We start from the raw sequence: 26017 nt of genomic DNA on the forward strand, positions 1-26017 counted from the left end.
ATGGGTAAAAAATTGCGCGGTGGTGCGAGTGCTGGCAATCCCGGGAAACGGTCTAGGCCTGAGGACAACAGTGACAGAGGGACAGCCGCGAAGAAGCTGCTCGACAACAATCAGTTCTCCGTTCTGAAGGACGGTGCAGAACCGGTGACGGTAACAACAGGACCGCCGAAAAAGGACAGAATGCCGCCCTTCTACGTGAAAGGCTTCCCTCCCGGACTGCGGGAAAGAATAAACTTCTACATCACCAAGGGCGTCCGGTACACCATCCAGCTGTGCACGGAAGGATACAAATTGATGGTTTCTGCGTTGAACCATCCCACGACATCAAGGCTATTAAGCCGTTCTAGGTGGTCCTGCGAGGACTATACGACATGGACACAGGCGTCCTCTTGGACGCGCTGGTGGCTAATGGACTAAAGCCGGTCCAAATTCACAAGATGACCCGCCACAACAAGGCCGTCAAGTACCGCGACCAGCTATACCTGGTCCACCTTGAGAAGAACTCAACAACTTTGATGGACCTCCAGTGCATCCGCGTTCTGTTCAACATTGAGGTGAAGTGGGAGCAGTACAAGCCGGTCAGCCGTGGAGTCACCTAATGCTCGAACTGCCGCTGCATCAAGTGTGGCAAACAACACAAAACCGACGCCTACGACAGACTCGATGAAGCCGATCTCATTTGCGCCAACTGCGGTGCTGCTCACAAAGCTACAAGCAAGGCCTGCCCGGAGCGCGCCGAGTACATCGAGATCCGGAAGAAAGCATCGACGAGAAACCAGCCCGGCCGCAAGAAGGTGCCGGAAATGATTAGAAATTCCCACAGTTTCCACGACGACCGATTCCAGTGCTGCCAACGATTGGCTGCTGCTCGTTCCACTGCTACTGCTACTCAAGCTCAAACTTCCGGAGCCCCTGCAAACTCAGGTCAACAGACGACTGCTGCTCCACAGCCGCAGGATCTCCTCACAGCCCCTGGACTAAACTGGCGTCAGGATGGACCGTCCCTACCGCAGCCCGAAATCAACGATGGTTCTTGGTTCACCGCAGCGGAACTAATGATCATTCTCCTCAAGATGCACGACATTGCCAACACCATCATAAACAAATCCGACCAGCTCCAAGCTGTGGCTACCGTCATGCTCAGTTATGGACCGTGAGCTCATCAAAATCGCAAACTGGAACGCTTGCTCGCTCAAGAGCAAAATTATCGAGTTCGTTGACTTCCTCAACGAACATAGCATCGACATCGGTATCATCATTGAAACTCACATGAAACCGGAGATGAACGTATTTATTCCTGGATTTCGGCTAGTGAGGCTGGATCGGACAAGCTCTGGAGGTGGTGGAGTGGCCATCGCTACCAGGAACAACATCTGCTGCCAGCTGTTACCCAGTTTCCAGCTGAAAATGGTTGAAGCATTGGGGTGGAAGTCTTCACACCCGTCGGCCCCGTCACCATCATTGCGGCTTACTGCCCGAAACAAGCAAACGCCAGGGATGGATGTGCGGCAGACCTGCGGAGGGATATTGTCAAGATAACACGACGCCGTACAAAATGTATCATCGCTGGTGACCTGAACGCCAAACATCAAGCTTGGGGCAACCAAAGGTGGAATCAAAACGGCACCATCCTGAACGACGACCTGCAAGAGGCTCGCTACACTATCTTGGCACCGGACACTCCCACCCGGCTGATTATCAGCATCATGGGAGACAACATCTCGCAACCTGTGACCCACCAGGAGCTGAGTTCGGACCACTTTCCGGTGGTGGCCGACGTGGGCTCATCCGTCAACCGATTCCAAGCTTCCCGACGCAACTACCATCGTGTCAGCTGGGATCAGTTCCAACACTGTGTCGACTCCACTGTCGACTACGGTGTCCTTCCGGAGATGCCAGAAGACGTTGACCGGTGTCTGCATTCCAATGACGAGGCGATATCCCGGGCCAGGGAACAACACGTGCCAGTATCCAGACAGACTGAACCTTGACAGATCTACCAAAGACTCCGTAACACCATCCGAAGGCAGTACCAACGCTCTGGTCTGCCTGTCCTTAAGACTCACTGTAATCGCCTAACAAAAACCATCCAAGCTAGGATGGTGGACCTCAGAAACTAGGACTTTGCTAACAGGATTTGCTCTCTCCCAGATTGTGCAAAGCCCTTTTGGAAGCTAACCAAAATTCTTAAAAATAAGCCAAGACCCATTCCGCCACTGACCCCACTGGATCGTTACGGCGACCCAGTGGTTCATCTGATAACTCATGAAAAGAAGGCTGCCGCGATAGGTCAATTCAGCTCCCATAATCTCGGACAAAACATCGTCAGCCCTCATGAATCTGAGGTTGCTGAAAATGCAACCAATCTTTATCAGATTCCTATCATTTTTCCAGAGGAATCCGAGATTACGATTGGCCTTTATCAAATCATCTAAAAACATGAAGGCCCCAGTTTTCGACAACATCCTGAATCTGGAACTCAAACACTTGAGTTCCAGATTCTACAACCATCTGGCACTGATTTTTAAACAGTGCCACAGACTTGGCTACTTCCCCTCGTGTTGGAAGTCAGCTAAAGTCATACCCATCCGGTAACCTGAGAAGGATCCGTCCTCTCCTTCAAGTTATCGTCCAATCAGCCTGCTCTCAGGGTTATCAAAACTTTTCGAATGAGCAGTCTACCACCGGCTCCTAACATCTGCCGAATAAAACAACATCTTACTCGAGGAACAGTTTGGTTTTCGGAAAGGTCGTTCGACCGTCCACCAGCTGACTCGAGTGACAAACATTCTCATACGGAACAAGTCTGTTTCGAAAACATCTGCGATGGCGTTGTTGGACGTTGAAAAAGCGTTCGATAACGTCTGGCATGATGGCCTGGTGTTCAAATTGCAGCACTACGGTCTTCCAAAATCCCCTAGTGAAGATAATAAACAACTGCCTATCGAACAGGACGTTCCGAGTCTCTCTGAATAGCATCACATCGGAGCTTTCAAAATCGGTGCCGGGGTTCCACAAAGAAGCATCCTTGGCCCCATTCTATTCAACCTGTGCACCATGACACATCCATCGTCTACAAGGGTAGGGTCATCGGAGCTCTGACTGCCAAACTTTAGAGAGGTCTGGACGTCCTGTCTGAATATTTCAACAGCTGGAAGATCCGTATCAACGCGTCAAAGACCCAGGTCATTATCTTTCCACACTCAAAATCTCCCAGACTTGTTCCGTCTGAAAATAATAAGATCTGCTTAAACGGGTCAGTGGTGGAATGGTCCAAAGAGGTAGTGTACCTCGGGCTAACATTAGACAGCAAGCTGATTTTCAGGGAGCACGTTGACAAAACCAAAACCAAGTGCAACATCTTGATAAGATCGTTGTATCCACTCATGAACAGGCGGTCTACCCTGTCCCTGAAAAATAAGCTTGCTGTCTACAAACAAATCATCCTTCCCGTAATAGAATACGGGATGCAAATCTGGGAGAGTTGCGCCAAATGCCATCACCTCAAACTCTAAAGGAACCAAAACAAGATCCTTAGGATGATCTGGTCTTCAGACACTGGAGTTACGGAGAGCTGACTCCATCGCAAGGTTCAGAGATTGCTGTAGGCGATCCGATCTACAGATCGTCAGGGATCTGGCACGTTAGGTTAAATAGGTAGAATAACAAATTAAAACATTCAAACAACATACTTCACAAGAATAAAATTGAAAAACATTACACAGTAAAACACAACATGTACAACACAAAATCAAAAAGTTCACCAAAGATGAAGAGCCCTTCTGGCTAAACTCTTGCCCTGTATTAGCAATTGTAAACCACATAACAAATCAAAATAAAGAAGAATTGTACTACAAAGTACGCTGGTAAAATCGGCAAGCGTGAAGGAAGGTGGCACGGTAGCCCAAAAATGCGAAAGTTTTATGGATTCTGTTCCCGTCTTACGTAAGGACTAAATCGAAACAACGAACGCCGTGTAAAAGTAGAATTTAATGAAGGCATATGCGCTTTTTCGTAGCTTTTTTATCTCTAAGTTTAAAAGATCAATGATAGTGGAGGCTTATCCTTGTGTAAATGGCATCACCGTGAAGTTTGAGTTTGAGTAGATCCCAGGTCATATTATATTATTATTATATACTTATGTCTTCGCTGTCATCAAAGGGTTTTCAAAAAACACTTTAGTTAACTTTCACACATTTATTCACCAATTAATTCTTCTAGAAACACAATGGATCACTCTGGAAGCAAAACTGATCACTTTGGAAACTAAACTAGAACTAACTGATTCTGTCAACCTACGACCATCTAACAACCTAACTTCTAAGCTAAATTGATGAGGTTAGCTGGGAACAGTTGGTGTCACCATGATGTCTTCCACCCAATAGTCACGTCTCGGGATTCATGTAACATTCGATGGTGATGAGGTTGCAAGCATACTCACTTGGAATGATGACTCGCCTGGCTTAAGGGTTGCATGGGAATGTTGATGCTATGGATTGATCAGCCTGCTGGCTATATGGATTGGCTGACGCTGCGTGGGAAACGTTATGTTGGATGTGTTGCGGCTCCTTCCAGGTTGAGACATAACTATATATTCAATGATAAATATTTAAAACAGGATCAAAACACAACTGGAAGAAGCAACGTAATATCATTTGATTTTCTCTAATTCGCCTGAGCTTTTCCACAAGGAGCATTTTTACAAGGTTTAAGAAGCATCTGATTCTTTTAATATTACAAAAACCAATTTACCATTTGGAATTGATTCGACACGCTGGACATGCAAAAAACTTCAATAAGTAAGAATGAGTAGGAGACCTTTTCATGATATTGGAACAAAACATAGTTTTCAAGAGAAACAAAGAAAAACATTTGCAATATCTAACTTTCCAAAAAGTTAGACACTTCGAACATTAAAAAAAAAACAATCAAGTGTTTAGTTTGAAACTAAAAAGTCTTTAGCGCCACAATCCTTAAGATCTTTGACCAAGAAATCAGAATAAGCTTAAATAAGATATCTCATGCTTTAATAAAGGCTGACTAAAAGTAAATAGGTACGCACAAATAGACCTGTAATTCGTGATTCAATAACTTTGAAAAGTCAACTATTGGTTACTTTACAGTACTTTTATAAAAACTTTAAAGTTATAGGAGTGTACCCCATTAGGCATAAATACGTTAGGCATATGGACGTTATGCATACGGACGTTAGGCATAATGGACGTTAGGCATAAAGTCTTTAGGCAAAATTGACGTTAGGCATAACATACGTTAGGCATAATGGACGTTAGGCATAAAATACCTTGCTGCTGCTCAACTCTAGAAACCTGTTTTGAGCATGGTAAACAATGCTTAAATAAAAGATGAGTTATACAAACTTAGTTTATTTAATAACCACAGTTTGGAATCCATTATTTATCATATCATAAGTGACGTAGCTAGATATTTACTTAGATCCAAGACTAGTAGCGAAAGCGGTTAATCTGGCAATAAAAACTCAGCATAGTTTTGAACTATATCTTGAAATCAATCGCATCTAGAAATAAAAAAAATCACACATTTGTTGTAATATATTCTTAAAAACATATTGCAATTGTCAAAGAAGAAAAGATTTTCCTCAAAGAACAGCTCATGAAATAAAGAATGGTGAATTCTGTGATTTTCCATTCAATAACAATAAAACAGCTAAGGTTGAATAAAAGATGATGCCAAAGAACAGCTCATGAAATGAAGAATGGTGAATTCTGTGGTGTTTCATTTAATAACAAAATACATACCTGCTGCTTCCAGGATTTACTCCCATACTTTTCGATACAATAAATCTGTTTTTGTTGTCTGTTGAATGAAAATTAGCGGAACCGTATGCTGATATGAGGGAGCAATACTTCCATGAACAGTGACGCGTTGCCGAAACAAACAAGAAACTGTGGCAAACGTACCATCTGCAACCCATTACTTTGCCTGTCCAAGACGTCACAAGTTTTAAGACTCTTTCATTATTGTCACCGATGTCACCAATCAATAGACGGTCCCCATTATCATCCTTCTGGAATTCATCCGGTAGATTATGCCTAACGTCCATTATGCCTAACGTCCGTATGCCTAACGTTCATATGCCTATCGACCGTATGCCTAACGTCCTGTACCCAGTTATAGCATTAGATGGTTATATTTCTTCAGTTCGAACAAAAGCTCGAACCTTCCTTTTGATGGAGCCCATCAGCGCTCGCACAGTAGAAACGGACACGGAATCAGTGCATTTCTTCCATTTTTCCCGCATTTTCTGGATGTCCTTGACTGCCCCGCCGCTTCGTCGAAGTAACTGCTTTGAAATTGCCCTGTATTTTTCGATTGGTGTAAATTCCGGGCAATTCGGAGGATTCATTAGCTTGGGGTCATAATCGATCTCTTTGGAAGCATTCCACTCCAGAACCACCTTGGAATAGTGGCAGCTGGCCATATCGGATTAAAAGATGAATTTTCTCCTATGCTTGCGGATGAACGCTTTTTCAGGCATTCTTCGGGATGTCATCGTCGAGGATGTGAAGAATGGTTCCTTTTTCAGGCCAGAACTGCAAATCGCTTGCCAAATCAAAGCCTTCTTCGTGAACTTGTCGGCAAACACAAACTTGAATCTTCCGGCCACATCTCGGATCGAAAGACCGGAGTTGGCTTTAACGCACCTCAACACCTTGCTGCGCAGCTCACGATCCGTGGTACCAGTTTTTCCGTAGGTCCGCTGAATCCTTTCCTCACTCAGGGTTTCCTTGTAGGTTTTGAGCACTCGACAAACTGTTGTTTTCGGCATCTTCAGTACTTTAGCCAGCTTGGAACCGGACCACTCTGAATTTTGTGCACAATATTTATTCTTCCTTCGAGTTCCATTTGACGTTATTTTTGAACGCAACCGACTACTTTGATCAAACTTGCACCAGTAGTTGTTCTATATAGAAGTCAGAGACGTTGATAGAGACGCGCAAAGAAAATTTCTGTCAAAACAGCAGCACGGTTTTTGAGAGATCTTTTGACAATGTCACTGGTAACCATGTTTCTTTGAGTGGTTTCAAATGACTTGCATACAGTGCCGCATTGCTGATGAGAACATTTGAACGTTCGACCGGAACTTAATTAAAAATGAAGTGCGCTATTAGACACAACCAGTTCGTCTGCACAGCCAGGTTCAGACAAGATTGTGTCGAAAATATATTTTCTTTGCTTAGGTTTAAGCAAAAAAGACCAACAGCTCTGCAGTTCAAGAATAACTTAAAACTGCTGTCAGTTTCCCAATTCATGTCAGAATTTTCAAACAAATCGTATGACTACGATGATAGACTATGACTGACGGACTTTACAGCAGGACGCCAGGAGATGGTTTCAGTAAGTAACGATCTTCAAAAGCAAGTTGTGAGTGATGACCAACATCACTGTGGAATATCCATAGGATGTTTTCGACGATGCATTTTTGACAACTCTGAAAGAAATCAAATTTATAAATCGGTGGATATATTTCGCCATGAACTACACCGTTTGTGAAGCTTGTTTTTTTGCTATGTATATCAAGCAGTGCTATCTTAAGATCAAACTCGAAGTTTACTATACTAAAGGATTACACTGGCGAAGCATTGCTGTATATCAACGAGCATGTCTACGTTTTCTTCGTTGCTTTGGAAGGAATATTCCGCGACAATATATCACTTACCATCACATCCAATAATAACGTTGCTGCCAAATTGGGTGATCTTATGAAAACACTCAGCACAAATATTTTTGATATCAGGAGAAAAAATTATTAGCGTTTCCTTACCCTTAGGCTGAGAATCCATTAGCCATACAAAGTTCGATCAAATAAGTATGACAGTCGCTCCATGACAGTATAAATTTTGTCATATTTTTCTGTTTTGCTTGCAGCGTAATCTTTTTTATTACCATAAATCTAAATAAAACTTTCCGATTCGATATTGTTTTTTTATCACTAACAAATATTTCGTGCAAATAATTAAACACTTTTTTCATCATTGAGAACAATACTCCTTTCTGATGAATTGAGCGAACAGTAATGTTTGCTCGTTTGGTTCAGCGTTTGACGGTTCGTTTGGTTCTTCTTGCTTCAGTCTATGCGTGTCTCTATTCAACGTCTCTGATAGAAGTGTAAACAAACCACTGTCAAAGATTTTCGATTCCCAACACTAGAGGTGTGCTAGCGGTGCACGAGGGGCGTACCAATTTACTTTTAGTCAGCCTTTACAATTTTGAATTCCTGTCTTGAAATTGATAACATAACAAGTAAGGTAACGAAGTTTGATTTTTTATGTAGAATTTGATCAATTATCTTTTCAATTTTTTTTATTTCGGTTTCAGTTGTTCATCAGAATTTTTTGTTTAAAGGATTTATAAATTTCCGAAGAGCATATTTACGTAAAATTTCCATTTAATTACACGCGAAATACATGACATGCACCTATCAGGATACACAAAAATATTCTTCCCTATACTAAAATGAAAAATTGTCACATCATAAAACAGCCACCCTGAACCATTAATTGTCGTTGATCACAGACGATAAAACCAACTGCACCGATGACGACCACGCCGACGATGTTTGACAAAATAAATGATTCAATCCAGCCTCAAACTCGTTGGACCACACCACATTTTCAAATGAGATCCCACAACGTGGGTTTGTTTGTGTATTCAACGCCAAATGATAAATTAATACCATTATTCATAATAGAAATATATTCGCGATGGTTGCAATATTCTGCAGTGCTTCGACTTCGAAGCAGAACGAAAAGAATTAAAATGCGCAACACGACTCAACGAATATTGTGCGCGGTTCAACTGCGGGCGTTGTAAGAAAACCGCTTCTTTCTTGCTCTTTCGTTGGTAGTCGATTCGGTTCGGACGAGATAGCGGGAATAAAAGCTAATAAAACGTGGTATGTCAAGCGAAATTGTATTTATGCTTTTAATTTAATTCTGATGGTCCCTGCTTGGGGCGAGGTGAATTGAAATAGTTTTCGTAATTTAAAACGTCGCTGGGCTATAAAGTTGAAATATTTCTTCATTATTCTAATGTCGCTTGTTCCGTACGGCTCAACTGGATTCCCGATTGCACCTTGATGGTGATTTAAAAGCTATTGTTGGTGACATTTCTTCAAGTCCTACGGCAACTGCTCAGAGCGTATCTCCCCCCTGGTGCACGCGCCATCATTCTGTTTGCATAAATATGCAATTCCCTGAACCTGTTGGGAGATCTTATCGATATCATCATGTTCAGGTCCCTGGACACGAAGAACATTGCTATTAAGCGTGTTAAGAAATAGCATTCCATCTCAAGAACATGACCAACAACTGCGACATGCACTTACACGGAGCGGTGGCGGTGGCGTCGACGTCGTGGAAACACGCGATGCCACCGACTTCAGTAGGAGTCTTTCGGTGCCTTGAAGCGGTCAATTTTTGTTAACGGATTTTTCACCTTCGTGTAATTTTCTAACGCTTTCCTTAACCTGACGAATGAAGCTGGCTCCCACCGCCGATCTAGTTGCACCGATTGTTGCGTGATTTTCCCCTGCTGCTTGTGTTTCAAGACCAGCTTACGAGTGGGTAATTGAATTAGAACCTGCAGCGGGAGTCATCCGTCACGCATCCATAGGACTTCGTTCGGCGGGCGACGACGATCAATCGCCGGTATTCGATCAGTTGTAGTTCAATTGTTCAACCGATTTGTGCCGCTGCTGCTGCTGCTGCTGCTGCGGCAGGTCTTTCATTATGTCTATTTCATGTCTTTTGCACTCACTTAAGACAACGATAGGCTGGTTGTTTGCTTGTATCGATGCGGAGATTGTACCTACACCGGTATAAGTGGGGTAGAAAGGGTTCTTAACAAGCGTGGTGGAAATTACACTCTCTGGTCACGAATTAGATTAATGTGGGAAATTGTAGGATACATATTTATCGCTTTATCCAATGGGGATTGATAACCAAGGGAATATGAAGTTTATCTTTTCTACACAACTCCTATTTAGATTGCCCAGTAACGCCTGGTAGATTACCTTTTCGTGGTGCGTTACTGGCAGGAATATCTAAGGTCTGTATCCACAATAATCCGGACACATTAAAAGTTAAGTAAAAAAACAAATTTCGCATTATATTTCAATTGTAGGTGTTTATTTCAGATTCATGGTCAAAACATAGTTATTCGGTATTTGCTTAAAATTTTCGAACTTTGCGCTGAACTCCATTCATTGGGGTCTGTACACCCGAGTAGGTGAGAATAGCAAACCAATAGCAAGTTTTGCTATTGAAAATAGGATATCAGAACAACTCAATTTGTTATTAGTTTGATTGAAATAAGAGTTAAAATATCAAAAATAATAACGGAAACCGTTCGGGAGAAAAACTAAATAATAGCAAATCTTGTTATTGTAATATCAAACTAACTTCAACTTCAGCATATCCCGTAAACAAACTTGTACTACTGTCTGAGTACTAAAAGCAGAGTCTGCAGAAGTTGTTCCAGCAAATTCTTGGTCTTGAAAATTTTGTGGAGTCCCATACGTGCAAGGAAAGACACTACTGCCATGATTTGCAGAAAATGGCTCTGCAGATTCTTCGTCAGTAGACTGACCAGTTATCGGGACTCCACACATAGCTGGATCGAAAGGATCGGTGCTAGCGGCTTTTTTAGCGATTTTTCCCGGGCGTTTATTTTGCGGAGCTATATTTTCTTTTAGCTGTTCTTCTTGAACCTGCAATTTTAAATTTAAGGTTATAACTAAAAAAGTACGAGAACGACACTTATCACATGTTTAGCAAAAGATGGTCCTGCAGAACATTTGCTAGTGGGCTGGTCAGTTGGGCGAACTCCAGAAATAGCTGGAATGACCGGATCGATGATAGTCGCATTTCTTGGAATCTTTCCTGTGCGTTTCTTTTTCGGTGCAATATTTGCATTTAGCTGTTCATCCTGCACCTGAAATTGAAAATTTGAGGATAGAACCAATTAAAAAAAAGTACAAACGCTACTCACATGTTTGGCAGATGATCCGGCGGAACATTCGTCAGTGAATTAGTTAGTTGGGTGAATTCCAGGAATGAATTTAGCGACAGGGTCTATGGCACTAGCGGAACTGTTTTGGTTTTTTTTTCCAGAAGTTTCTTTTTTGGTTCAGAATGTTCTTTTAGCTGCTCCTCCTGAAATTGACAAATATTGAGTTTAAATATCAGCCGTTATTCTGAATTTGCAACGTACCATTTTTCCAAGGCATGCCATATTTGCAGCATTTTCTCTCTTAGTAACAAGCTTTTGACCTTAATTTTTACGTACACGGCCCATTTCTGTCGTTATATTAAACAGTTTTACTGATTTTTTCACATAAACTTAGACAACACGAATAACTGTGTGATTCACAACCATACTGTATATACCAATGACGTTTATATAAGGTCTGAGCCAACAGGCAGCATACTGCTATTGATAACAAAAATATTGTATACATTGCTGAGCACTCAACGACGTCACTCCCACTACATTCCATATTGAGAACAGTGAGATTGATGTAACTTCCGATAGCTGTTTCGTGTAAAAAGATAAACATTGCAATGAAATACGATGGACTTTGATTGTGACATCATAATCACGATCCATAACAACAGCAGACCTGTGTACTGTGACATAGCTCTCATATGTCATCTGCTATTCTTCATAAACCCTAAGATAAGATGAGCAATAGGGGACCTTCTTTGAACCAGTTTTCCGTCAAATGCGAACCAACTCCTGATTGCTCACTTTGAAGTTCACGCATACCGGCCGAACGTATACAACCCGAAGATTTTAACAACAGATAATCTTTTTTCTTGTGTTTTGATAGTCAGTCGTGTTGACCAGAATTAATTGCACGGTCGGTTCTGTGAGAGAAGAAGAATACTTTAAAACAAAAAGGAATCAGTTGTCTAATCTTATCTTAGCATAAATCAAAACTACTCTGACTGTTTTGTTTAAAGCTGTTAAAGGTATTATTCAATAACATCGTTTTTATTTTAATTAATAAATTACCATGAGTGCACGACGAAGACGACAATTTTATTTGTCACCCGAGTACTATGGACGGAAATATGTCAAAAAGGTACGTATGTCGGATAGAAAAAATATCAAAAACCACCTAATATCTTTTGCAGCCCATGCGAAACATTGTTAAGGATGCCATCAGTACCTCAGGATTAGAAACTGTTGAACTTATGTGTTCAGACCATTAACCTGAATTCATTGAAGTTAATCCCGGCTCGGAAAAAAAAACAACCATCGCAATTTAAATAAAACGGTTAATTTAAATTATGAGCCTACAGATTCTGAATCTGAATCTGAGCACTCAAATCCAGCCTCGGAAAATACGATGATACATGACCCAAGTAAGCACCACAGTTTAAATGAATCGATGATTCTAAATAATGAACCTACAGATTCTGAAGCTGAGCACTCAGAGGAGGACGCCAATGATGAAATGTTGGATATGGCAAGTGCTTTACCAATAAATTGTATATTTAATAACATAGCTAGGATACGTAGAAGATGGCTAACTTAGTAATATTTTTCTTGATTTCAGCTTTTTTCAAGCTTCCATAAAAAAACCCCTTCATATCAGTATCTGGCCTAAAAGTCGAGGATATTTTGAACATGGTTCTTAGCTACTATGTACGGCACGGAATTATACAGACTGCACTGGAAGACTTACTGAAGATGCACAATACTATTTCAGGAATAAAACTATTTTCTGAAAGTTTTTCAACGTTTATGTCGAATTTCAAATCAAATACTTACAATTCGGTACGTGTATTCTTCTGCATCAATTGTTAATATGACTTTGGCACAACTTCGCCAGTAGCGAATAGCGAATGCCCAATTTGCGGATCCAGAGCAAAAGACTTTTTCATTTCTATTCCCGTTGAGCCACAAATACGAGAGCTTGTTACTAGCATAGCATAGCATAGCATAGCATAGCATAGCATAAGCGATTGCACAAATCGTGGGGGGCTATATAATGGTCAACCAATACATTTTGTAGAAAATATCGTGTGTTGCTGAGAAGAAAAAAAAACACTTGGGACTATTGGTTTTTCCCACACATTAAAATCTACAAATCAAGCATCAAATTATACACCTGGCCACATCCTTACAATCGCAAGGGATACGAAGGAAAATTAGCTCAACATCTACTTACAAACGTGCAGGGAACCCATACTACCTTCATAGATGCCACGGGAGGGAAAATTTGTGTTAGTAGAAAATGGAATATATTTAGGAATCTCTATTCGGCAATATAAAGTAAAGCTGGGTTTAGACTAGGCAAGTCAAATGCAGGTATCGATCGCTTCACTATGCCACACATTTCTGGTCCGGGAGCACACGCGAAGAAAATAAAACAAATTTGCAGATAGCGATAGCGAGATTCTGATTCTTGCAAACACGATGAATCACGTTTCCTTCTCGATTCGAAAACTTCCCAGAAAGCGAGAAAACCACCATAATCACAAACGCATAACCGTCCGGGAGACACTCTGCCAGCGCTAATCAGCCAAATGCAACCGAAAACAATCAAAGCGAACGCACGCACAAAACAGAGAGCAAACTTAAAACAGAACCGTATCCGACGGGTTTCGAAACTCGAATCTCAAAATATCGAAACAATAATTAAACATCATAAAATAAGGATTTTGGAATTTCTAAATATTGTTTCCTACAATTCTGCATTAAGGCATCACTAATAATAATTAATTGAAACATCAATAACAAAGAATAGATAAATATTCCCTACTTGGTCAAACATAATTTCCCCCCTCCCCTTGCGTAGACAATTTTCCATACAAAAAATTTAAAATTTGTATGGGCCGTGGATAATTGTCACCCCCCCCCCCCTAAACTGTCTACGTAGTTTATGAACAGCCCCTTGTTTCCACCAAATTTGACAAAACCAGCTACAAAAATATCAACAACAGTAGTTTTCATTTGATTTCATTGGTAATCATAGTTCATTTGTTATGTATTGAATAATATTGTAAAATTCAATAGTAAAATTGAGTAAACAATAACATGATTAATAATCAAAAGATTATGTTTATAAACAAGCATTAATCGATTTCACTCAATTTAAGACGCATGGACTTTTTGCCCCATATTGGTTGGCACACCGACAAACCGACATGACACTTAATTCTGGCTTAAGCCGAAAATCGTAAACGGCCTATTTAAAGGTGCTGTGATCTGAACTGTCAAAACCATAGGATTTTTTTTATATAGATAAAAATAATTTGCCCAGTATACACAGAAAAAAAGTTGTTGAATATTACATCCAAACTGCTGCAACCAAGTCAATCCATCGGTTGTGTAATATAACGTTGTACGATGTACATCGATTTTGCGAACAAAATTACATCCATTGATGTAATATTATATCTGTTTTTTGCTATTACATCATTATTTCATACATCAGCTTGAATTATGTACATTGATCGATATTACATTTTTTTTGCTGTGTATATAAGAACCAAAACAATTCATAACTTTTGCATGCGGGTTCATGGCTTAGCTAAATATTTCCCGCGAACACGGAGCCAGATGTCAGTAGTGTGCTTTGGTCAGAAATTTTATTGTTTTTATATAGTCATTCATGTCGGTTTGTCGGTGGTTGGCACTCTTGCCCCATTGCAGTTTCAAAACAAGATTTGGGATGACATTTTGAAGAAAAAAAATCGTAAACAACTTTTGACGAGATATAATTTGCATTACATTAGCAATAATATGCAGTTGCAATACGGCGTAGAAACTCCTATAAATATCCACTATTTGGCATATATATAACGTACAATTTTTAAGTTGGCACTAGACTGATGCAAAATTCGAAATTCTCGCTCCACGGTTCCAAACCGGGTTCTGCTCAGCCTCCCAAAATTCAAACTACTTTAGTAAGAAACCATTTAAAGTTTATATGGGAATTACTATGGGAAAATTTATGTTTTTGTTCATATCTATCTAACAATTCACCACATCACTATGCTTTTAAAAATGATAGCAGAGATTGTAGAAAATTTTCTAAGGATCAAAAGTTATTAATGATTCGAGTCACTGATGTCTTATGATTATGCTCATTCAACTGTTCAGCAGGCAACACCAGTGTTTCTGATGCGAAAAATAGAGCACAAATCAAGCTGAACATTGCATTAGGTCCCAAGCAACATTGACAGATTCTCTTCGTCAACTTTCTCTTTGTATCCTCACGGCCATGTAAAGACATTCCCAGGTATTTTCAGCACACAAATAGTTAAAAGAAACTTTTATCTAGCATCTAATACGACAAACACATCAATAAACGGTTATGTGCACAAGTTATTAACGAAAGAGAAATTCGACGAAGACAATCGATCAATGTTACTTAGAACCTAATGCAATGTTCAGCTTGAAATATCATGGCTACTATGTCACACTACAGAATCCAGTGTTGCCCATAAAATAGCTGCTTGATCATGCCATAAGATTATCAATCTCTTAAACAATTAATAAAAATTTAATTTGACATTTGGCTGAAAAACAAAATTCCGCAAAGTTGTAGCTAAAAAATTTTCCGTAAGAGTAGTTATAGAAATTTTCGAAAAAGCAATATGGAAAATGGGTAGAAGACTATGAACAAAAAGTTTGGTCTTCCCATAGTAACCTCCATATAAACTTTGAATAGTTTGTCCCAAGTCAGTTTCATACCAAATGAGTTTAAATTTTGGGAGGCCAATCAGGACCCGACTCGAAATCGTCCGAGCACTGTGGAGCGACAATTTCAAATTTTGCATCAGTCTAGTTGGCACTCTTGCCACACCCGGCCCTATAAAAAATGAATGGCGCAACTCTATGGTAAACCCAGTATCCAGAAAGTCGCTCGGGTGGGACTCGTTGTAAGAATTCCGGACAATAATCCCGCAAAAATGGTTTTTGCCTCGAAACCGGCCGGCACAAGATGCAGAAGAGCGCAGCGAGCTAGGTGGTTAGACCAAATGGACCAAGATCAAGGAAGTGTGGGACGCTAGAGAAACTGGAGACAAGCAGCCATGAACCGAGTTAGTTGGTCCAACATTGTAATGCAGATGAAATCCTGAGGGACATCGGACTAGCAAAAGTAAAAATAGGCAAGTGATAATAACAAAATTGCATCAATGTTCGCTGGGTGTTTATCCCTGTGCTTTGGTCAGAGAGCGTATAAGGCGTCGTTGTGCCAATATGGTCGTGGCAAATTTGGAGTATGAGAGAGTGATTGCAGTTTTCTCAAAAGTGCCTGAGTAAAATGCAAGTAGGGTTAACTACCCCATTTCCGGCCTATTAAGCACAACCCGAACATAGTCTTTCTTAATCTAGCACAGTTTAGCACCAAACGGAATGTTATTATCATTGATGGCTTCCAAATTTATTTACCTTTACGTACGTACCATAATATTTGATAAAGATAAACCAATCGTTGAGATATTGTCAAAAGTCTAACACTCCTTCTTGACGCCAAACTCGGCCTACAGATTCTAAACTCGGCCTAACGCATTGAAACGCCATTGAAACGCTAATGAATTCACTTCGGCCTATCGTATGAAGATAAAAATTGATTCAGTCGGAGCGCTTCTTTTGTTTTTGGGAATAATGGGTGCAAACTTCAATACCACGCGCTCTCATTGACGTTGTTCGGTAGCTTATTAACTAAAGTATGATACCAAACGCATAATTGTATTGTTAACTCTGAAATCATGGATTATTTTGAATTTTTCTGCTCGATAGGCCCAAAATGGGGGATAAGGCCGAAGTAGTTTTCTACCCTACTTTCGAGGATTACCCGTAGTTGTTACAGTGAAGATATACACCCATATTCTCGTTTAAGTCTGGAGGTGTTTGTCATACAGACACATTTTATTTGATTTTGAGTGCAGGATAGGTTTCGGGCGTGGACGGGCATATGGGTGATAATATTAAGTTTACGTTCGGATAGCGTTGAAAAATTGAGAAATGTATCGCTTCAGTTTGAGAAGCACTTCGCAACCGATGAACCATTCTGACGGCCCACATTACCATGCAGGAGCCGTGTGTTGGCAGGGTCCAATTTGGACAGTTTAATGTTTATAAAGTACCATCAGCTAAAATTGTATTTTTGAGCTTTATCTCTATACATTCTTAGATTTTTTCTTAGTAGATTGTCATGTTGGTGTACGCTGATTCAAAGAGTAAATGGTATTAACATTGAGCTGTCCATAGTTGGGCGTTGTTGAACTTGTGGTACTTGCACAACATTTCATGTGAGTGAAATATGCACAAAATAACTTTAAATGTAGGTTCAGAGTGAGACAATGTCACTGAGATATGGTTAGTTGGGTATTCAGATGAAACTATTACTTTAAAAAACTAATCTTGGTTGTATCTCTTTTTCGTTTGCATGTAACACTATCTGATATTACTAACCACACCGAACGTTCATTTCGGGTGGTGAGTGAACCTGAAGAAGAAGAAGATGATTATTCAAGATGAGTGGTACCATGACCCCCTTCTCGGAACGAGTGTATTGTTAATGGACCTGGACTACGATTCAAAGTTGGATTCTGTGATTATAAGTATCACATAAAAGGTAAAATAGATAGCCACAAATACGAGAGCTTGTTACTGAACATAAAACCAAAATTGATGAGTACGCACAACATGTTGAAAAGCATAAAATCGCGGATGTTAAACGTGGAAGATTTATTCGAAAAATTTGCCCATCAGGATCACGGGAGTGCTTACGTTGAGTGCTAATACAGACGGAGCCGCCAGTTTCAAATGCACGACACAAAAACCATTATGTCCCGTATTTGTCACTTTGAATAACCTTCCTCCTAATGTTCGATATTCAAAACACAACTTGATTGTCAGTGCTTTGTGGCTTTCGAAGGGTGAATCAAACACCAATTTATTATTTAAGTACTTTTGCATAGAGCTACGACGATTAAAGGAAACTGGACTGGACATTATTGTAGAAATTTTATGTGATCAGAATAATATTGTTTACATTGCACTCCAAAAAGATATGCCATAATATTTATTCATATGAACTAACAGATTTTATTAAAGTAATTCGAGTCAACGACACAATTCGTCTATGCATAAATATGTGCATAAAAATGAACAATCGAACATTGCAGTTTATTCCTAAATGTAAAATCCTTACACAAATTGATTAATTTATGGGTCCACATTCCAAGTATTTATGGTATTTATATAACATAAGTCTATAAAATCTGTCGATCATATACAAAGTTCAAAATAAAAATAAATACAAAGTACAAAAAAAAAAAAAAAATAAATACGAAAAAAAAAATTCTGAAACATTGAAATGAAAAAATATTCACCTTACGATTAAAAGTAGGGTCTAAAAATGGAAAAGAAGATCAATATGATGCCAATAGCATAGCAAAATAAGATACAATATCATAAATTGTTATTGAGTTGTTATTCGACTATTTTATGACTCAAAATTTTAATCTTGAAAATAACAAATGTTGATGTGATATCATATTTTGTTATAAGATTGTTATTATGTGTTATGGATAAATAACATAATAATATCAAGATAGGCTACGATAGTACAATTTGCTATTTGTTAGTTCTTGGTTTGCTATTCTCATCTACTCGGGCAAACTCCTCAGATACCGTGGTGGCCGTCTTTGTCCACATTTGTTGGAAGTGTTTGATATATTTGATTCCTTATTTTTTTTCCAGAAAGCTTATGCTTCATCAGAGCCCAATTTCTCTCGATAGTAAGTTACTCTGGACAATTTGGTGGATTTGCGGTTTTTGGTACAATATTCACTTGATTTGATACGTAATACTCCATCACAGTTTTAACATAATGGCATGATGCCAAATCGGGCCAGAAAAATCTCTTTGTTGATTGTGTGTGTAGTGAAGAAAGATTCACACTTTCGACCACACGTGCAAATTGCTTGCCATATAAGGCATTTTTTGGAAATTTTGATGCCTTTTTTTCGTTCTGAAATACTCAGCTGCAGCATTTTTGGCTATAGAAGAATAGAAAGCCAGCCCTGGATGCTGCTTGAAATCCTCCAGGACATAAGTTTCATCGTCCATAAAAACTTCGTCAAATATCCGCAGTACACATTGTGTTTGTCGTTGCGATTTGGACTGTTTTTACTTTATACGATTTCAACCTAAAACGCTGTTTTGATTTTTGGTCAAAACCAAGGTGACAATCCTTTTTTACGAGCCACCGTTTGAACAGAAGGATTCGGATTTTCCTTCAACATCCTCTTAACCTTCCGGACCATGTTTTTTATTTCCATTTCGTCAAGCCAGTGTAGAATACATACAATGATTATTACAATGTTTACTTACATACTATGCATTAATTATATTCGGTTTTAGCTTTTTTTTTATTTTCTGCTTGGACATAGTGATGTCAATAGTTCCGCAATGCAAATTATATAGGCGCATCATTCGATTGATTGGGCTATTTTTTGCAAAGTTTGTTCTGTACGATTTTTCAGAAAATAAATTTCGTGTTCTAAGATATCGACAAGGTGTGTAAAAGTTTAATTGTGCGAGAATTTCTGCCGAATCTATGCGCATTGAAATAATGTCGTTGATGAAGAAAAGCATTGCAAATTGGCGGCGCTCCTTAAGTGTTTGTATATTGATGAGCATGCAGCGCGCTTCATAAGATGGTAATGGAAATGCAGTTCAATTCAATTTACGTAAAGCATATAAAAGGAATTGTTTTTGGACAGATTCTATGCGTTCTTCGTGTATGGAAATGTATGGATTCCATTTTATCACTTCTCGGTTTTCTCTCGACCGTCAAACGTTCAGAAAATGATTTGAGCACACCGTGAACAGGTGGAAGATAGATAGCCACTACATAAAGCGAATAAGATTGCGAGATTGTGTAAACTGCAACTGTCCCTATAACTTGTAACTTGCTACATTTAAAAAATGCAACTTCCCTACATTTTAGAATATATCATATTTTGGCATTCATAAAATTACCAAAATTATTTGATAATTGTTTGCAATCTAAAACTATAATAAATTTACAAAATTCTGAAAATTTATCATGTGTTTCGTGTAAAACCCCTTAAAGATACAGAAAAGCGCGGAACAGTCAAAATTAGCTTTTCCGAAAAAAAGAAGCGTACCGCGTAAACGACACACGGAAGTTCGCGCAAAGGCTACGTGCCGCAAGCCGATATGTGCAAGGACTTGGACGGTAACCTTCTCACGAACGAGTGTGAGTTGATTGAGAGGTGGAAGCAGTACTATGACGAGCACCTCAACGGTGAAGCAGCAGAAAACGAAGGTGGCACGGCAACAGACTTTGGAGCACGCGCAGAAGGCGACAGGCTACCGGCCCCTGATCTTCAAGAAGTTGAAGCAACTGGTGTAGATCAACTACCAAGTGAGCTATTGAAATACGGTGGTGAAGCACTGGCTAGAGCGCTGCACTGGGTAATTGCCAAGATTTGGGAGGAGGAGATATTACCGGAGGAGTGGATAGAAGTTGTCGTATGCCCAATCTACCGGTTAAAGGCACTCTCCCAAATTCTATGCCACCTTCTTTCACCATTTGCAAGAGAGTTCGTGAGGCAATACCACGTGAGACTCATGGGTGCCCGCGCTACCATGGACCAAATTTTCGCGATTCGGCAGGTTCTACAGAAATGCCGCGAATACAACGTGCCCACACATCATTTGTTTATCGATTTAAAATCCGCATACGACACAATCGATTGACATCAGCTATGGCAGATTATGTACGAGTACGGATTTCCGGATAAACTGACACGATTGGTCAAGGCAACGATGGATTTAGTAATGTGCGTTGTTTGAGTATCCGGGACACTCTCGAATCCCTTTGAATCTCGAAGGGGGTTACGGCAAGGTGATGAACTTTCGTGTCTGCTATTAAACATTGCGTTAGAAGTTGTGATCAAAAGAGCAAGGAAAGACACAGGTGGCACGATCTTCAGGAAGTCCATCCAGCTTCTTGGCTTCAACGATGACATCGGCATCATGGCACGAACTTTGAGACGATGGCGGAAACGTACATCAGACTGAAGGCTGACGCTTGGCGGATTGGACTTGCCATCAACGCATCAAATACAAAATACATGAGAGGAAGAGTTTCTAGGGAAGACAGTGTTAGCCTCCCACCCCGAGTTCAGACTGACGGTGACGTAATCGAGGTGATCGACGCGCTCGTGTATTTGGTCTCACTGGTGACCGCCGAAAATGATACCAGCAGAAAAATTCAAAGACGCGTTATGGCAGGAAATCGTGCCTACTTTGGACTCCGGAGGACGCTCTGGTCGAATAAAATTAGCCGCCGCACGAAGTTGACTATCTGATTAGACCGGTGGTCCTCTACGGCCACGAGAGCTGGACTATGCTTGGTGTTTTCGAACGGAAGGGGCTGCGTGCCATATACAGTGGAGTGCAGATGGATGTCGAAACATTGAGGAGGTGAATGAACCATAAATTGCACCAGCTGCTGGGAGAACCATCCATCGTCTACGTTTCAAAAATTGGGGGACTACGGTGGGCTGGGCACGTCGTAAGAATGCCACACGACGACCAAGTAAAAATGATTCTCAAAAGCGACCCAACAAGAAGAAGAGGCGCGCAGCGGTCAAGGTGGATCGACCAAGTAGAAGGCGACCTGCGGACCCTTCGCAGACTACGAGGCTGGCGAAGTGTGGCCATGGATCGAGTAGAGTGGATACGACTTCTTCGGACAGCAGAGGACAACAAGGCCTTAGCCTGATTGGTAAGGTAAGTTATCCCCACAATAATAAAGAATGATTATCTTTTCTTCCATATCATTTTAATTTTTGCTTGGCTGTACTTTTATCACCAGTCCCGGTCATTCACTGACTGGTGTTTTTACCCCTTTTTACTGGGGATAGTAAGAATACCTCTAATGTTGCCTCCATATTCTTGTAAAACGCGTCCAGCCCAGTTCCATAATCCTGGACAATTGTAACGGAATTTGAAGCAGAATTTGAAGAGGAATTCTGAAGATATATCTAGTAATAATTCCGAATAAATTCTGATGAGTATTCTTAGGAAAATTTTCAAAAGATTTCCTAGAGAATTTTGACAAAACCCCTTAAGTATCCTGTACATTTTTCAGAATTCTGGTAATCATTCAAAATGATTTGAGGAAATTTTTCAAAATAATACTGTGATGATCTGGACCTGGTGATGGACTTTTCAAACTTTACTGATAAATAAAATATCCAAAATAGAAAACAGCTGGCACAAAACATAAACAATTAAAGCTAAAACCCTATCGGAAGGGGGGATTAGTGCGCTGAGTTACGTCTTCGACTAAATTCGAGCATTTCAATTTGATAAAAATTCCTCTCGAAGCTTCATGGCTTAGAGGTCTTTTTCATACTTTTCCAGGTCATGCGTTTGCTAAAATACTTGAAGCTGGTAGCCTAGCTCCTCTGAAGGAAATCCCCACACAGAAAAAAATTCTGAATTGTAACTATCGCATAAAATCTCCCTTCGTTTAATGTTGAGCTATACTTGGCATAAACAGCGAAATCGTTTACAAGCTTGCATACAATATTGCTAATTTATGCGATATTGCGCTTAAATTTACACGAAATATCACGTAAATTTATGCCAAATCTAGCGTTAATTTTATGTGCGCTATATCTCGCAGAAATTTACATTAATTTTTCGAACGGTGCAGCTATTGATCATCACTGGAGTACACCGTTTGGCCGTTAACGCCACTTGCCAACTGATGACGGACTTCGTCCGACATGGTTCCAAGTTTGAATCGGTTCAATGCGTTCGGGTTGCTCCGTCGGCCAACCTTCCGGCCTTGAGTCCCAATATCACTCCCCCAAAGCCTCCGCAAAGGTGTTCCACTCTGGCTACTGGTCTGCCACACTTTGCAACCGGATACATGCGTTGCTGGGGTCGATATACGTTCATTTCCTTGCGTGGACTCATGTTCCTGACCGGTAGATTCGACGAAGCTCGGTATATAATTCTTGGATTTGGACATTTTCTGTGACATGGACTGATTCCGAATCTTCTGGACGGAGGGGAGGCATGAATGCTCGTTTCAACTGCCGTGATGCAGTCTGGTGGTGGTTGTACTGCGTCCGATAGTACGTCGAGGAAGCTCCCAATGGAAAGAACATCCTGAATGACAAGGTTGTATCCGACGGATGATTCCGATGCAAAGATGCCCGGTGAAAGCAATCAATTCTTGTACGAGCCATCCAGGTGGTTCACTTCCAGGGGTTGTCCGACCGGGAATGTAATGCCGGTATTATTATTATTATTTATTATTTATCTTTATTAGGGAGGCTTTCACCCTGGGGATCCAGGCGTAATGCCGGTATCCGCATCGACGCGCAGATGAAGGACAAAGGTTTCAACAGTCGTATCGGCATTAGACTGATGCAAAATTTGACTTTTTCGCTCCACAGTGCTTAAATGGTTTCAAATCGGGTCCTGATTAGCCTCCCAAAGTTACAACTCATTTGGTTAGAAACAGACTTCGCACAAGCCATTTGAAGTTTACATGTAAATTACTATAGGAAATCTCAACTTTTTGTTCATTGTCTTCTAGTGTTTTTCCATATTGAGCTGCGAAACAGCTCAACAGCCATTCTGATAGAAAATTTTCTCAGTTACAACTTTGCTGAAGATCGTTTCTATGTAAAACAAGACAGGGAAAAGTTATTAATTATTTAAGAGATTGGTAAACTTATGACATGATCAAGCAGCTGCTCTGTAGGCAACACTGTATTTGTGTGTCCTATTCAACGCCCCAGAAACACCAATGTTGCCTGCTGAGCAGTTGGTTGAGCATGCTCATTAGACATCAGCGCATTGAACCATTGATAAATTTCGATCCTTGCATTTAATCAAAAAGTGGTCTTGAACAAAGTTGTAGCTGGGAAAATTTCCTACAAGTAAAGTTGAAAGTTTTTGAAGCAGACCGATATGGTGAATTATTAGATAGACATGAACAAAAATCTTGGTTTTACCATAGTAATTCCCATACAAACTTCAAATGGTTTGTGCCATCTCACCAAATGGGTTCAAATTTTGAGAGGTTAGTCAGGATCCGATTTGGAATAGATTAAGTATTGTGGAGCGAAAATTTCAAATTTTGCATCACTCTAATCGGCATCGACCCAGAGACGGGTTTCGTCTTCAGACGTAACAATGCCAATTGCGGTACCTGGATGGACAAGATGGGTTCCAGTGATAAGTCTGGGAATCGGGGAGTTCCGTCGTCTCCTAGGGATGGATCGGGAGTAGAGTTAGTTGGGCTACAGATGGCCGGATTGCGATTCATGCAATGAATGGCCGAGGAGAAGGTCATTCCGTACAATTCGGTGGAACGTAAATTGAGCAATGGAACCAAGACTGCCTGGACTTACAAGCAGTGGGCCGATAAGATCGCCGCTAAATTTGAGAAGGAATTCTACGTAGACGAAAGCTGCGATAGTCAGTATGTTAACGAGAAAGGAATGTACAAGGATACATTGGGTTCGGAGATTCCGTGGACCGATTACCAGTTGAGGTGCAATTTCCCGATTGCTCTGGTTGTGGCACCGGAACTTTGCAATCCGAAGCAGGCTTGGAGAGCGTTGGAGAACGACAAAAAGTATCTGCTCGGTCCACTCGGTATGAAGACCCTTGACTACGAGGACTGGGGCTATCGTGGAAATTACGACAACTCGATCGACAACGATGACAAGACGGTAGAGCTCATGGAGCCAACTATCACAACGGTCCGTAGTGGGTTTGGCCCATTGGATTCTACCTACGTGCGAGGCTCATCTTCGCCAAGGCTAATGGCCTGCTCAAGGAAACGATCGCCGAAACGTGGTCTATCCTGCAGAAGCATCAGCACGAAGTGCAGACCAATCACTGGCGTGGTCTCGCCGAGTTGACCAATGAAAATGGATCTTACTGTAACGATTCCTGTCGGACGCAAACCTGGAGTATGGGCTGCGTGCTGGAAGTGTTGCATGACCGGGAAAATGTCACCAAATCACCATTTGAGTTGCAAAGGAACTATGAGGTAGATCCAAGATAATTTTAATGAGAATATCGATGAACTTTTTATAATCATTCCATGTGAATTTTTAGGTTGATTTCAAAGAATCAATTAAATTTTTTCAAGAGAATGACCATAAATTTCTGAGAGCATTCCAAGGAAACTTTGTCGAGAGTTCCAGTTGAATTTTTGATGGATATGCCGTGGAGCATTTCTATTGAATTTTCGTGAGAACTCTGAGGATAATTCCCTGATATGTAATACTGAGGAGAATTGCATAATAATTCTGAAGCGTCAAGATATTTCTAAGGAATATTCCTAGAAAATTATGGAGGGAAAGTGAATTTTTGCGAGAATCATGGAGAATTGGAAGATAATTGTCTAGGTATTTAGAAAATAGCCACATGTTTTTATTCAGTTAGGAATGTTATTTTTAACGATTGCCAAGGTTGCAGTTAATTCTGATTATTAATTTTATTTATTTTAAGCAAAAATATAGTATCAAACATAATTACATTAATCCCTGTCGACACCACCGGGATTACATTAAACATCAATAAAACCCCTTTATTTCTTATGTGTAGCTTGAATTGCCCACAAACATATATATCACTACATCCAGTCATTGCGGTTAAGTCAGGTAAGGTTAGGATACTTTATTAAAGATACTTTCAGCCATTGGCTGGTTCGTCTATGCGAAAAGTCATTCCCCAGACCGATTCATCAAATGACAATTCATAAATCTTGATTTTACCTCACACTTCATAATCACTACAAATTTCCTTTCAAGTGCGAGACCACTCAAAACTGAAATACAGACTCAACTCAATACCATCATCATCATCATTTTAGGTACTACTGGTTTGCAGTTGGATGAATGCGAACAGAAATCATTACTATCTACCTACTATT

The 26017-nt window shown here is 40.4% G+C and overlaps 1 pseudogene; it reads left to right on the plus strand.

The window, feature by feature from the left end:
• LOC135697663 (uncharacterized) lies at nucleotides 1-25144 on the plus strand (annotated as a pseudogene).
• Nucleotides 25145-26017: the final 873 nt, after the last annotated feature.

Source organism: Ochlerotatus camptorhynchus, unplaced genomic scaffold, assembly GCF_037179485.1.
Source record: "Ochlerotatus camptorhynchus isolate MF236.1 unplaced genomic scaffold, CSIRO-AGI_Acam_v1.1 ptg000077l, whole genome shotgun sequence".
Classification (NCBI taxonomy): Eukaryota; Metazoa; Arthropoda; class Insecta; order Diptera; family Culicidae; genus Ochlerotatus; species Ochlerotatus camptorhynchus.